Genomic DNA, 12,624 nt, shown 5'->3' with positions numbered 1-12,624 from the left:
CCGCCATTTTTGTTGGACATAGGACTCTGGGCACCTTACTGCTGCTGAACAGTGCTGAGGTGAAGGTGCTCTCTCCTAATAACCTGGTTGCACAGGCCCCTGCTACTGCGGTGAGGTCACTGTCCTATCTGCGCACTAGTAGCTGGGATAAGGATGGGACTTGATGCTACTGTAACCTTGACCGTCCCGCCTCTTGTCACCATAGACAGACAGCACAGAGTCCCCAGATTCTTCTAGAACCTTCCAACCCCCCCAGGTTGCTGCCAGACCATGCCGCATTTTTGGAGGGTCACCTGACCTAGAGGTATAAAAGAAAATGAGGGAACCTTATAAGTTAGTTACACTACTGGACCCGGGGACTCTCTGCTGGAGTGAAGGCTGCTGAGCTAGGGGGAGAGCTACTCTACTGAGGCTGACTGATCCCAGGAGCTGCTGCCCAAGTTAGCTGAGTTACCCTACCTGCCTGCTGACCTTGCCCTGCTTGAGGGGAACCGGGGTCGCCATCTCCGGTGTGTCTCCACAACAACTTCCTCTCCTGTGACTAGCCCTCTGCTTGGGGAAGTGCATAATCTCCTTAAGGACTACCACAACCCATGCTCCTGTAACGTGACCTGTCAAGCGCTGTGTACCAGAGAGTGCCGCTGCTGCCTGGGGACCCTTGAGGTACTGTAAAGCGCTGTGTAGCCCAAATCCTGCAAGTGATCCTAAGCGCTGTGTCAGTGAAGCGCTGTGTAGCCCAAAACCTGCAAGTGATCCCCTGCGCTGTGTGGGAGAGAAGCGCTGTGGCCAAGATCATCACTGCGGCCCCTGTACTGTGGGAGCGAAGCGCGGTGAGGGAGACATGCTGTACTGCCCCGAACTCACCGATGCAACCGGCGCCCCAACTGTATTGCCACGCTAGGTTCTATTACCTCAGAGGGACTGCTGCAAGCCGGAGAGCGGCCCGAGGAGCGCCGCAAGGAATCCCCTGAGGCGTCAGGCGAGCGCCGCGCTGGTATTGGTGCTCCCGGGAAGCATCTCTTGGTAACCGGGTCTCCATTGAGACGCGCCCCCGCTGACGTCATCCTCCCGCGGGGAGGGCCGCGCCGAGACCGCCAAGGCCAAGGGAGATGCCGAGCCTGAGTTGGCCGCAGGGCGGGGGCAGCTGCCTTCGCTCAGGAGAGAGAGACCGGGGGAGCTTCGCCCCCCCCCCCCCCCCCCAGCGCCAGGTAACATCCCAGGCGGGAGGCTTTCCCCCGTTAGAAGCGGGGCTGCCAGGGACTGAGGAATGTGTGTAATGGCAGCCCCGTGACCACGCGCCTGCTGAGTGAGGTTTGGGCCGATTAGCTCCACATCTCCTGGCCCCAGGGGGTAGAAACCCGCCCTACGGAGGGACCGTACTTAATCCCCTACATGCAGAGGCTGCCGTTGTTTGCCCCAGGCCTTCACTGTTAAGAGGCTCAGCCATATTCACTGTGGAGACGGCCCCAGGGGCTCCGGGGGCCTGAGGACCTTATCAACATAGCCAGGCATGAGTAGTAACCGTCTGGGCAATGCCCCCCTCTGCGGAAATGAGCATAGTTACCTGTTTTGTATATCTGAATGAGCATTGTTACCTGTTTTGCATATCTGAATGAGCATTGTTGCCGGTCTTGACCAGAGCATATAAAAAAAACTGTTTACTCTGCAACCTTCGAGAACTTTGCGTTTCCAACCCTGACCAGAAGTAGATAAAGATACTTGTTCTTATAAAGGAAACTGGAGTGGTGTCACCTTATTGTGTGTGCTTTACTGTGTCAGTGTGGGAGTGTGCTGCACAACTACTTCACACATAGCCTCGGGCGTGCCTACCTGCCTCGCACCAAGCTACCTTGTCGGAATCGGTGGTCCCTACTTGGACTAGGCTGCAGGCTCTGGCCAATGGAGACCCCGGTTCTAACACTGGGTCTTGTGTAGCGTGAACCCCCTCAGCTTGCTCTGGTGGGTAACCAGCTTCGTCAGCAACCCCCACAGCTTGGCTTGTCCTCTCACATGGCCTTGCTGCCACAGTTGGATTTTCTTCTACGAGAGAAGCTGTTTCTTCCAGGGGTTCTGATACTCTGCGAGTATGGGAGGCGCGAATCCAGTTCGGCAAGCCTCCGCACTTCAACAATGTATTCGTCACCAGAATCACCTGGTAAGGGCCTCTCCAAATGGCGCCAAGGCAACTCTTCCTCACGTGCTTGCAAACTAGCAACCAATCACCCGGACACAGATCATGGCAGAGGTTCCTCGAGGTTGGGGCAGTTGTAGCTTCCACCTGGTGAGACACAGAACGGACCACATCAGGCAGTCCTTTGCAATAATCAAGGATCAAATCAACTGTGATGTTAATCAAGGCAGTGGATGGCACTGCTGGTAACTGCATCGCCCTCCCCATTAGGATCTCGTGTGGTGAAAGGCCAGTTCTTCTATCGGGGATACTACGAACACTCATCAACGCCAGTGGCAATGCATCAGGCCATTTTAATGACGTGGACGAACACACTTTTGCCTTCCTCATTTTCAGATTCCCATTAATCTGTTCCACAATACCAGAAGCCTCTGGTCGATAGCTACAATGCAGCCTTTGTTCAACATTTAAAGTGACACAAAGTAACTTCATGATTTCACTGTGGAAGTGTGTTCCTCTATCCGACTCCTATGAAGTTGGAAAACTGAACCGTGGTATCAGCTCCCTAAGTAACAATTTCGCTACTGTGAGGCTATCGCATCTCCTTGTCGGATACGCTTCCACCCATCGAGAGAAAACACACACCACAACCAAAATGTACTTCAAACCATTGCACCTAGGCATTTCTATAAAATCATGCTGGATTCTATTGAAAGGCCCTCCAGACCTCCCAATATGACTCAATGCAACCACAGTTTTCTTTCCAGCATTCCTTTGCTGACACGTGACACACCTATGACACACTTCTTCAGCAAACGCACGGAACCGTGGATTGCACCACATTTGTCTGAACACTCGCACCATAGCATCCCTTCCAATGTGCACTGCTCCGTGAATCTGTCTTGCCATAGGACTCATAAGTCATCTGGTAATACCGCTCGACCATCATTTGAAACCCAAATGCCATCATCTCTTCTCTCACATCCAACAGTTGTCTCACATATTCCCCATTTCTAATGGGAGATCCTGATGACGTTAAAAATCCTCTCTGTGACCATAGCTGTCCAAAGTCATGAACCACACGGAACCCGTACCGACTATCAGTGTAGATGGTGACTCGGATTTGATCAGCAACCAAGCAGGCACGAGTCAAGGCAATGATTTCAGCCACTTGTGCGGAGTATACTCCCTGTAAGCAAGCAGCTTCCACAACTCCAGAAATGGTACATAGAGCAAAGGCTGCTCTCAAATGACCCTCGTTGTCCCTTAAACATGAACCATCTACAAAAAGGATTTCATCAGGCTCGAGCAGAGGTTCATCAACAATGTCCGGTCTCGGTTTGGTGCAAAGTTCAGTCACATCGACACAGTCATTGTCCTCACAATCTACATCATCAACATTTGGCAAAGGCATCAAAGTAGCAGGATTAAGCTCAGAACACCTTCTTAGAGTCACCTTCTCCGAGACAAGTATTACCTGCTCATAGAGTTTGAGTCTGTTGTTCGTCAGGTGCTGTGTCTTAGTCCTCGTCATCAGGAGCGCAATCGAATGAGGAACAAAAACCGTAAGTGGATGACCCATAACAATGCTCTCACATCTTTCAATGCTGACACTGATTGCAGCAACGGATTTGAGATATCCTGGTAACGCTGAAGCTACTGGATCTAAAGTAGCTGGAGCACGACACAGGCCATCTCTCCACTCCAAGAACACAATCAGATAATCCTGATCCCATGGTACTGGATAGCTCACATCCTTGTGCGTCAGCCTCTGTAAGGGCTTCGCCTTCAAGGAAAAGTTGGGGATCCATTGACGACAGTACCCAACCATCCCCAGAAACATCCTGACTTCCTTCTGAGTGGTAGGCACAGTCCTATTCATGATTGCCTCAACCTGATCTGGTGACACCTTTCTCTTGCCTTTCTCGATTTGGTGACCCAAATAATGAACCTCAGTCAGACAACTTGTTTGGGGAAACCTTGTGTCCTTTCTCTGCTAGATGATTCAGTAAAGCAACCGTATCAGTCCTGCAAGCACCCTCTGTTTCAGACGCAATCAAGAGGCCATCAATATACTGCACGAGAACTGAATTCTCTGGCAGTACAAGACTCTCAAGATTTTTTTTCAAAAGCTGGTTAAAGATTGATGGACTCTCTGTATACCCTTGAGGGATATGACACCATGTTAACACACAATCTTCCAGACGGAAAGCGAATAAAAATTGTCTCTCCTCATGTAATGTTATCGAAATGAATGCCTGACATAAATCAATCCCAGTGAACCATTCAGCTTCACATGGAATCTGGAACAGTATCACTGATGGATTCGGTAAAACAGGAGAACATGGAACCACAATCGTGTTGACCTTTCGCAGGTCCTGCACAATTCTGTACTTTTCACTTGGTTTCTGCAGTCACATAATGGGTGAGTTACACGGACTTCCCATTATTTCCTTCAAGATTCCCTGTTCGATCATGGACTCAATCACAGGCTTGATTTCGGCTACCGTTTCGGGTGAAAGATTGTACTGGCGTGCATTTGGCTTAATTTGGATCATAACTGGCTCAACCCCTTTGACCAATCCTATCTCTTCTCCTGTGAAGTCCCATACGTCCAGATAGACAGTCTCTCAGGTCGAGTGGGAGTTCCTCAACTGTCAACATAGGGAACATTTCTGTACTCAGATTCTGATTTGCCAATTTAAATGCAACATCATCATCATTAGACTGCAATTCCACTCCCTTGGGCGTACACTAGATGGTGCAATTTAACTTAAACGATGACGACCCAACAAACAGACTGGACTTGAGTCACATACCACAAATTGGTGTCGGTCGTGAAATGTTCCTATTCTCACAGGTATTGCCTCAGTAAATTGATTAGTCATTTTCTTATTCGCCACTCCTACAACTTGGATTGATTGTCCCAAGATGGGTAGGTTGGGAACTACTGCAGATCTCACAGTAGAACGGGTAGCACCAGTATCAACCAAAAAGTTGGTAGCATGACCCTCAACATCCGCCTCTACATACGGTCCCATTGGGTCTACCTCCAAGACTGCTCCAAGGGTACAGTCTTCCCCCCCTCAGGCACCGTCATTGCAACGGGTCTGGATCAAACTCATCAAAAGTCTCAATAAAGGGCATCTGCTGATATGTTTGATTTGTTCTTGTTATCCATACTTGTAAAGTGCACTGTAACCCTATGGGCATCCTGGCGCTGAGATACATGTGCACTGCCACCAACATGCTGAAGAAAACCATGCTGCGTGCAAAAAGCATATGATCTGGAAAATAGCCAGGTTTTTATTTTCTTTCGGAACATCAGCAGGTCCTCCAGCTGCCTCAAATCAGTAGGAAGGCCATTTCAAAGCCGCGCTGCTGCAAAGCTGAAAGCTCTCCCCCCCCTGATTTTGCTCTTTTAATCCTGGGTACTTTTACCAGGTTGGCCGAGGAGGAGCGAAGACTATGGGTGGGAACATACCAACCAAATTTGTTCTGCAAAGGTTCAGACCCAATCCCGTGCAGTGCCTTAAAAACGATACAGAGTGATTTAAATTGTATCCTCTGTGATACAGGGAGCCAGTGTAGCTCCACCAGCGCCTGAGATGTTGATGACCGTTGTGGTCTCATTAAAGCACGCTTTGCTGCCACAGTCTGGTTTCTCTGGAGTCTCCCGATCAAATACCTTGGAGACTCCAGCAGAAAAGCATTGCAATAGTCCAGACGACTCAGAATAACACTCCTTACTACTTGTGCTCGGGCCTGGATTGGTAACATCGGCTACAACTTCCGGAGTACTCTGATGAGGGAGAAGCTGCTTCCCACAATCATGTTGACTTGAGTTTCTAGGTTCAGCTTGTCGTTGAAGCTAATTCCTAGGTTACGTACCGTTTCAACGGGTATCAAAGGTGTATCCGTGGGGATGGGACAAAAGCCAGTTGGAACTGAGAAAATGGCACTTTGCCTGCAGCACAGCATAAGATCTCCATTTTGAATTGCAAGAAGTTATTCTCTCAGCCAGTGTACCCTATCTTGCATGCAGGCGTGAATTTCCTAGTGAGACCGCATGATCCCCCTCCAGCGATAGAATAAGTTGTGTGTCATCAGCATAATTCACAAGGCTGACATTATGTGACTTGATGACAGCGATCAGAGGACTCATATAGGCATTGAATAATATTGGGCTGATTGCAGACCCCTGGGGTACACCATGCCTAATATCAACAACATCCGATTGATAAGGGGGAGAGCCACTGCCTGTCGTCTATTTTCCAGATAAGATTGGAACCATTTCAAAGCTCCGCCCACTACCCGTGAAGTCTTGCTAGAAGGTCTGCGTGGTTGACCGTGTTGAATGCGGCAGACAGGTCCAATAGAATCAGTATAGCTGATTGACCCCTGTCTGCACACATTTGAAGATCATACAAAACAATTTCCCTGTAGAATTCTCGGTGGCTGGGGAACTTGCACCTGCTGACTTAAAGCCCCCCCCTGCATAGATCTAGGTCTTGTCACCATATTAACGACCTCAGGTGCCTGCACCACTTCCTCCACTTGAATCTGATTAGCTGGATTTGATCTACACTTACGCTTCCAATGTCCGATCTTGTGACAATAATGACATGCAGTAGTTTTCTTTAGCGTGGCAACATCCATCCCCGTCTAAGGGTCTAAGGGTTTCCTCTCTGACCCAACACATTCTGGGTTCCTCTTTGATTGTTTCCCTGTCTTCTTCCTAATGTTCCTCCGCTTGACTGCGCTTGACTGTGTTTGATCTACCTTTTCCACGTTCTGCATTTGGAACAGCATTAACTTATCGTTAAGCTTCCTATGCTTTGAATCCACTTCATCACTACAGTCTCTGGCATACCGTAGAATCTCGTCCATGGATTTATTCTGCCAACAGATCAGATGCTGCTGGATCATAAAACTAACTTCTGGTCTTAATCCTAAAACAAAATTAGAGACGAACTGTCCCATATCCTTTGGTTCAAGAGTATCTAACCTGCTGTACTGCTTTAAGGCTTGCAAGAGGCTCTCCTAATAGGCATGCACAGTTTCATTTGGCTCCTGAACAGTTTCTGTCTATCTTAACCCAATCAATGTCTTGTGGTGAAATTTTGGATTGCAACCATGTGATTACCTGCTTGAACCTTTTCATAACCACAGGTGAATGACCATGGGTAACAGAATCTCGCTCTGGTTCCAAAGATGGCCAGTCAACAGCAGTTTAACATGCTGACCAGAAATCACTTGGTACTACAATGTCAAACTATGTATTCAAATCAATCCACAGTACTTTCGAAATTTTGACAAATCGATCAACTTGCTTGTACCACTCAACAGGTTTTTCCCTCAGCCAAGGAAAATCATTCGTAAATGCCGCCAAATCACCTCCACTCCAAGGCACATGCACATACCCTTCACTCTGTACCTCTTGCAAAGGATAAGCCTCTATACCTCCTCCCGCAAAGGATAAGCCTCTACGCCTCCTGGAGGCGATGTTTCTCCTATATCCTTCTTGACGCTCTTCTTTCTTCCCATTTGTCAAGCATGCTCCATGCACGTATCCCTACCATCAATTCTACAATATGTGTTTTCAGACCTATGACCCTTTTCTCTTCAAGTTCCTGATTGCTGTAATTTAACCTGTGGCTTACCTGTAACATTTTCATTTTAGACAAATCTACATCATACCTTCGTGCCAATTCTGTCAATTTCTCATGCGCTTTCCTTGCCTTCGGAGTTACATCCTTCGCCACAAACAGCAATTTATCTGGCTCATAAAGTTCCACCCTTTCTAAAGGCAAGCTTCCGCTGATTATCTCATCTACTTATGCCTTTAACCTCATCACGTCCAGCACTTTGGCCCTTATAGCAGTTTTAATCGTTCCTCGACTTGATGCACTACCCAACTCTCCAGTCTCATTACTCTGATCTCCATGTTGATTCCCATCCATTATGTTCCGTGAGACGGATTGACTCTCTGAACCTCCCTGAGCAATGTCTCCTCCCGTCATCCTTCCACTAGGACCACTCACTGGGGGTTCCCACATCCTCAAATCGGAACAGGAATTGGCCAAAGACCATAATCTCACTGTTTTTGGTTCCACATGACCTCTAGAAGAATCTGCAGTGGCTGGCAAAGGTGTACTCTATTCTATGGGTCTCGAAGGGTGACCTGTTCCACTCACTATACCGTTTCCTCCAAAACCAGCACTTTCTCCTATTGATTGTATTAGGCTCCTATTTGCTGCTTGATCTGGATCGTACACTGATACAATGGGACCAATGGCGACCGGCACTGTAAGAGCTTCCGGCAGTCTTGTGACAATATTAACTCCATTTGCTTCTGTACTCCTCAGAGGCTGTGCCCCTATTCCCTCTGTTCCTGCTGAAATCCTTCCCCTTTATCCTGCACTAGAGGTTGTCTGCAGCTCCCCAGTTTCCTCTCTAAGTGCTCTTCTTCCTTCCTCTGAGCTTGGGTAGTATGGAGGTGGACGCTCTGCTAGTAATCTCTCCAATAAACTGTCATCTCTGTCAGCATGATCTTTTTATTCTCTCCTCTTCTGAGCATCTCCCACCTGTACTAATAGAGGAAACAATCTATCTCCCTCAATGGTGTCTACCCTCCATCTTTTCACCAATGCGTCCCATCGTGCATCCTGAAACGCCCTGATTGACTTTTTCACCCTTTCCTGACTTCGATCTCTTTTTCTCGCATTCGCTGCTCTCATCCATGCATCTAGCGCTTCGCACTGTGTTAATCTGGGTAGAGGTCACAACGCAGTCATCAATGCTCTCAATCGGTACAGCACATGAAATCTGAATGATCCATAACGTAGGAAAGCCAAATCTCCCTCCTTTTCAGTAATCTTTTGCCAATTTGGAAGCCAAATTATAGTATGGAGTTTTACATTTGTGGCCATGTAATGGGCAAGGGTATCCTCGGGTGGTGCCTCTTCCTTCACTCGAGTTACCACTCCTCTATCTTACCTACAAAGATCCTGCAATACCTTAAAACGTTTCATGATGAAATCAACTCTTTTACCCACCAAATATTTTTGTTCTACTTCCTGATGGGGTTCAACCAATACCAGCGCGACTTTACACCAACCGACCTATCACAGCGCGGCACACTTCGTCACTCCTCCTCACTCAGCAGTTCCCCTCCTTTACAATCTGTATCTAACACACTCACACACCTCACTCATAGAAACAAGTAACTGTTTGTCCACCATACGACCGGACAGTCACAAGTAATTGTCTACCTCAATCTGGCAACTGTCTGTCCGCGAAACGACCGGACAACTTTCTTAGACCATCTGCCCACGAACGGCAGGACAGTCGTATATCTAATTGATAGGATCCAATCACTCGGTCTTCCACACACAGTAACTCACGACCTGCGTTGGTCACTCAAACACTCTCACTCTCGTTCCCTATCACAAGTGGTCTGTCAATGACGTCCACAACTCTCACAATCAATGGTCAGACAATTACAACTCTGGATGTCTTCTACACCTCAGTCTATCTATCCTGGGATTTTAGGCTGCTCCTTGAGCATGACATCAAACAAAACGAATCACATGGACTGCGCGCGCGTTCAGTCCAAATCCACAATCACTCAACTTTCATCCCAACTCCGCAAGACATCACACAATCAAATCATCACTGCAATCTAACAACCATATATCCCTATTCCTACTCACTCCACCATGAACTGCTGTTCCCGCCACACCATCACTCTTCGTCGGTCTCCATCAAGCGCCGTCGTCCTCCGCTCTCAATCCTCTCCACAACCATCTCTTGGGGTCTTTGGGGCTCTATGACTAACTTTCCCTAACTTCCCCTCCTTACTGCAAAGGTAATCGTCCTCTCACTACCAACCGTTAAGGCTGGGTTCCTCTATCAGAATTTAACGAGGAACTCTAGGTAAATGGATCGTTTATTACCTGCTGAGAAGTGTAAAGGCGAGAAACAACTCATTTTAGGCAATACAACATTTCCGATGATTATGACTCAAAAGATTACAGACTCTGAATTCCAAGTTAGTAGGTTTATTACAAAGCCAGGAACAATTGAATATACAAACACCTCAGGACGAGGTTGTAAAAGTACATGGCAACTAATACAGAGCAATATCTACGAGTGAGCTTAATCCGATGAATCATGAAAAGAATGAAAAGTTCCAAAAACAAAACACAGGCAAGGATTGCCCCAACATCTAAGTCAGTCTTCACCAACGGCTGAAAAGTTGGAAAACATTAGTCTATTGCTACTCTATCTCTAAAATGACATCCCTACTTAGCATTTACCAGGCAAAATCAATTAAAGGTGTCAGCTCATGAAGACTTCCTAAGAAGTGCACTCACGTTGTATGGGTCAAGTAGCTAAAGCCACAGAGCTCGTTCTAAGAAGCTCTTTCTCTCTCTAGATCGATCTCCTCACCCCATCTCCTAACTCCGTTGTTCTCCTGACTCATCCCTCGGGACACTGTCCCCAATACAAAATGCACAGATGTAAACCACGCCCAGAGATCATCTCATCTTACTGGGCACTTCTCATAGGTAAATTTCCACCGTCTCCCTCACTCCATCCAAGTTCGGCTCAATGACCTTGATCCCCAGGCCTCCTTAGTGAGAAAGAACACCGGCTCCCAATTATCAACATTCCATTTACAAAATATCACTTCTCCTCATTGCCTAACTCCTACAACAAAAGGCATTAGTTTAACTAACAAAGGCAGCTTCTTCCACCTGCAATGGAAACGTGAGAACAGAACAACCTTGCATGCACATCAAATTTGCTGACTACCTCCAAATGCGAGAGCTTACCAGGGAAATTACATTTTCAGGCCTACACAAACCGGCCAACATAAGAATAAATGAACAGGCCGTCAATTACACAAAAGTGAAAATTTCATTTTGACCTTTAAACATCACATAATACACACAAGTTAACGGTGCTTTCCTTTGCAAGCATCTACAATTATTACACATTAAGCATAATTACTCATCTCCACGTGTAGACTTCAATATGATGCACGTCTAAAACAAAATGCATTACATTACACATAGGCTTTTCGTTAGGCAATTACAATATGCTAAAGGTTACTCTTTCCAAACATAAATGCCATTTAGTTTCTCTTGCATGGCACGAAAAATTTCTATCCATCCACTTTACACATTATTATTACAACACGTTTTCTAATAACCAATGTTAATACAACACAGGAATATATGCGGGTGCGGACTACCCATGATTATGAAGCATCCCTACAATTTTAAGAGCACAATCGTGCTCCATCACCTGCTATTGGCGGTTGCGATTATCCCAGCCCCCGACACCCACCCCTAAAAGGCCATCAAGACCTGAGAAGTCGAGCGGTGAGGAGGGGTCCACCAGAGCATGGGAAAAAGGAATTTGGGGAGGGCGACAGTTGCTGCAACAAGGGAAGCCTTTAAGCATTTCCAGTAAGGCTGGACCAGTGGGCTCTGCAGACTCTCTTTGGCCTTCAACAACTGCCTTATCTGGTGCCTATTGTGGCCTCTTTTAGAGTGTAACTGTGAGCAGCCTCCTGCAACTAGATCTGATCGAGGGCTTTGATTGCCTTGGTAACTAAAGGAATCTGAGCAATTAATCAGTTTTGACATTCTGAATCTATCTGCTTTTGTGATCTTCTAGGAATGACAGCTTAAACACTGAGGTTTCTTCACTCAAACCAGGGGGATGAAGATGGGTAAGAACAAATGAGACCGCACACCAAGCTCCAAAAGCTATGCAGGAACTCTAGTGTGTCCCTGGAGATGATGCCATGCCATGCCCAATCTTCTTTTTTTTCTGATGGAAATGGTGCGATCATGTTAGGATCAGAAGCTGGCTGGGGATGTAGAGGCAAGATGGCGGTCGACTGAGACCGTGGTGCAAACGGCCCAGTGCTGGAGGGGAACTATGGACTCTGAATCTGAATCTGAATCTTAATACTAAGAGCAGCGGAGCAATGGAACAACGGAACAACGGGGCAACAGAACATATTGAGGAAGAAATCATTTAAACAGTCAAACAGCCAAACAGTCAAACAGACATAAGCGGCTGCTATCTTTTTGTCTCCCGATGGTGCAGACCAATGAGAAGATACTGAGCGCAGGCACAGGGTCTTACCTCAAGACTCTCAGCACGTTTATTGGTCTTTCGGTCATTCGTTTCCTTTGCCGTGAGCAGCTGTTACCACGGAAGTCGTGCGGATTGTCACACAGGGAGTCCGACCTCCAATCTGCTTTCAGTGACAACGACAACGCCGACGCCGAGGGGAAAAGAAATACAATGCCTCCCAAGAATGCAGGCTCCTCTGCCGCGGCTAAGGTGCGAGCGGCAGCAGCAGCAGCGAGGTTGGCACAGCGCGAAGATGGTGCGATCAGCAAGCGGTCCGCCCGAGAATCGAATGCGGGCTCCGGGACTCCAAGGCAGGGGTCTTCATCTGTGGTGAA

Source organism: Triturus cristatus, chromosome 2_2 (genome assembly GCF_964204655.1).
Source record: "Triturus cristatus chromosome 2_2, aTriCri1.1, whole genome shotgun sequence".
Lineage (NCBI taxonomy): Eukaryota > Metazoa > Chordata > Amphibia > Caudata > Salamandridae > Triturus > Triturus cristatus.
Note: the sequence above shows the minus strand (reverse complement) of the source record.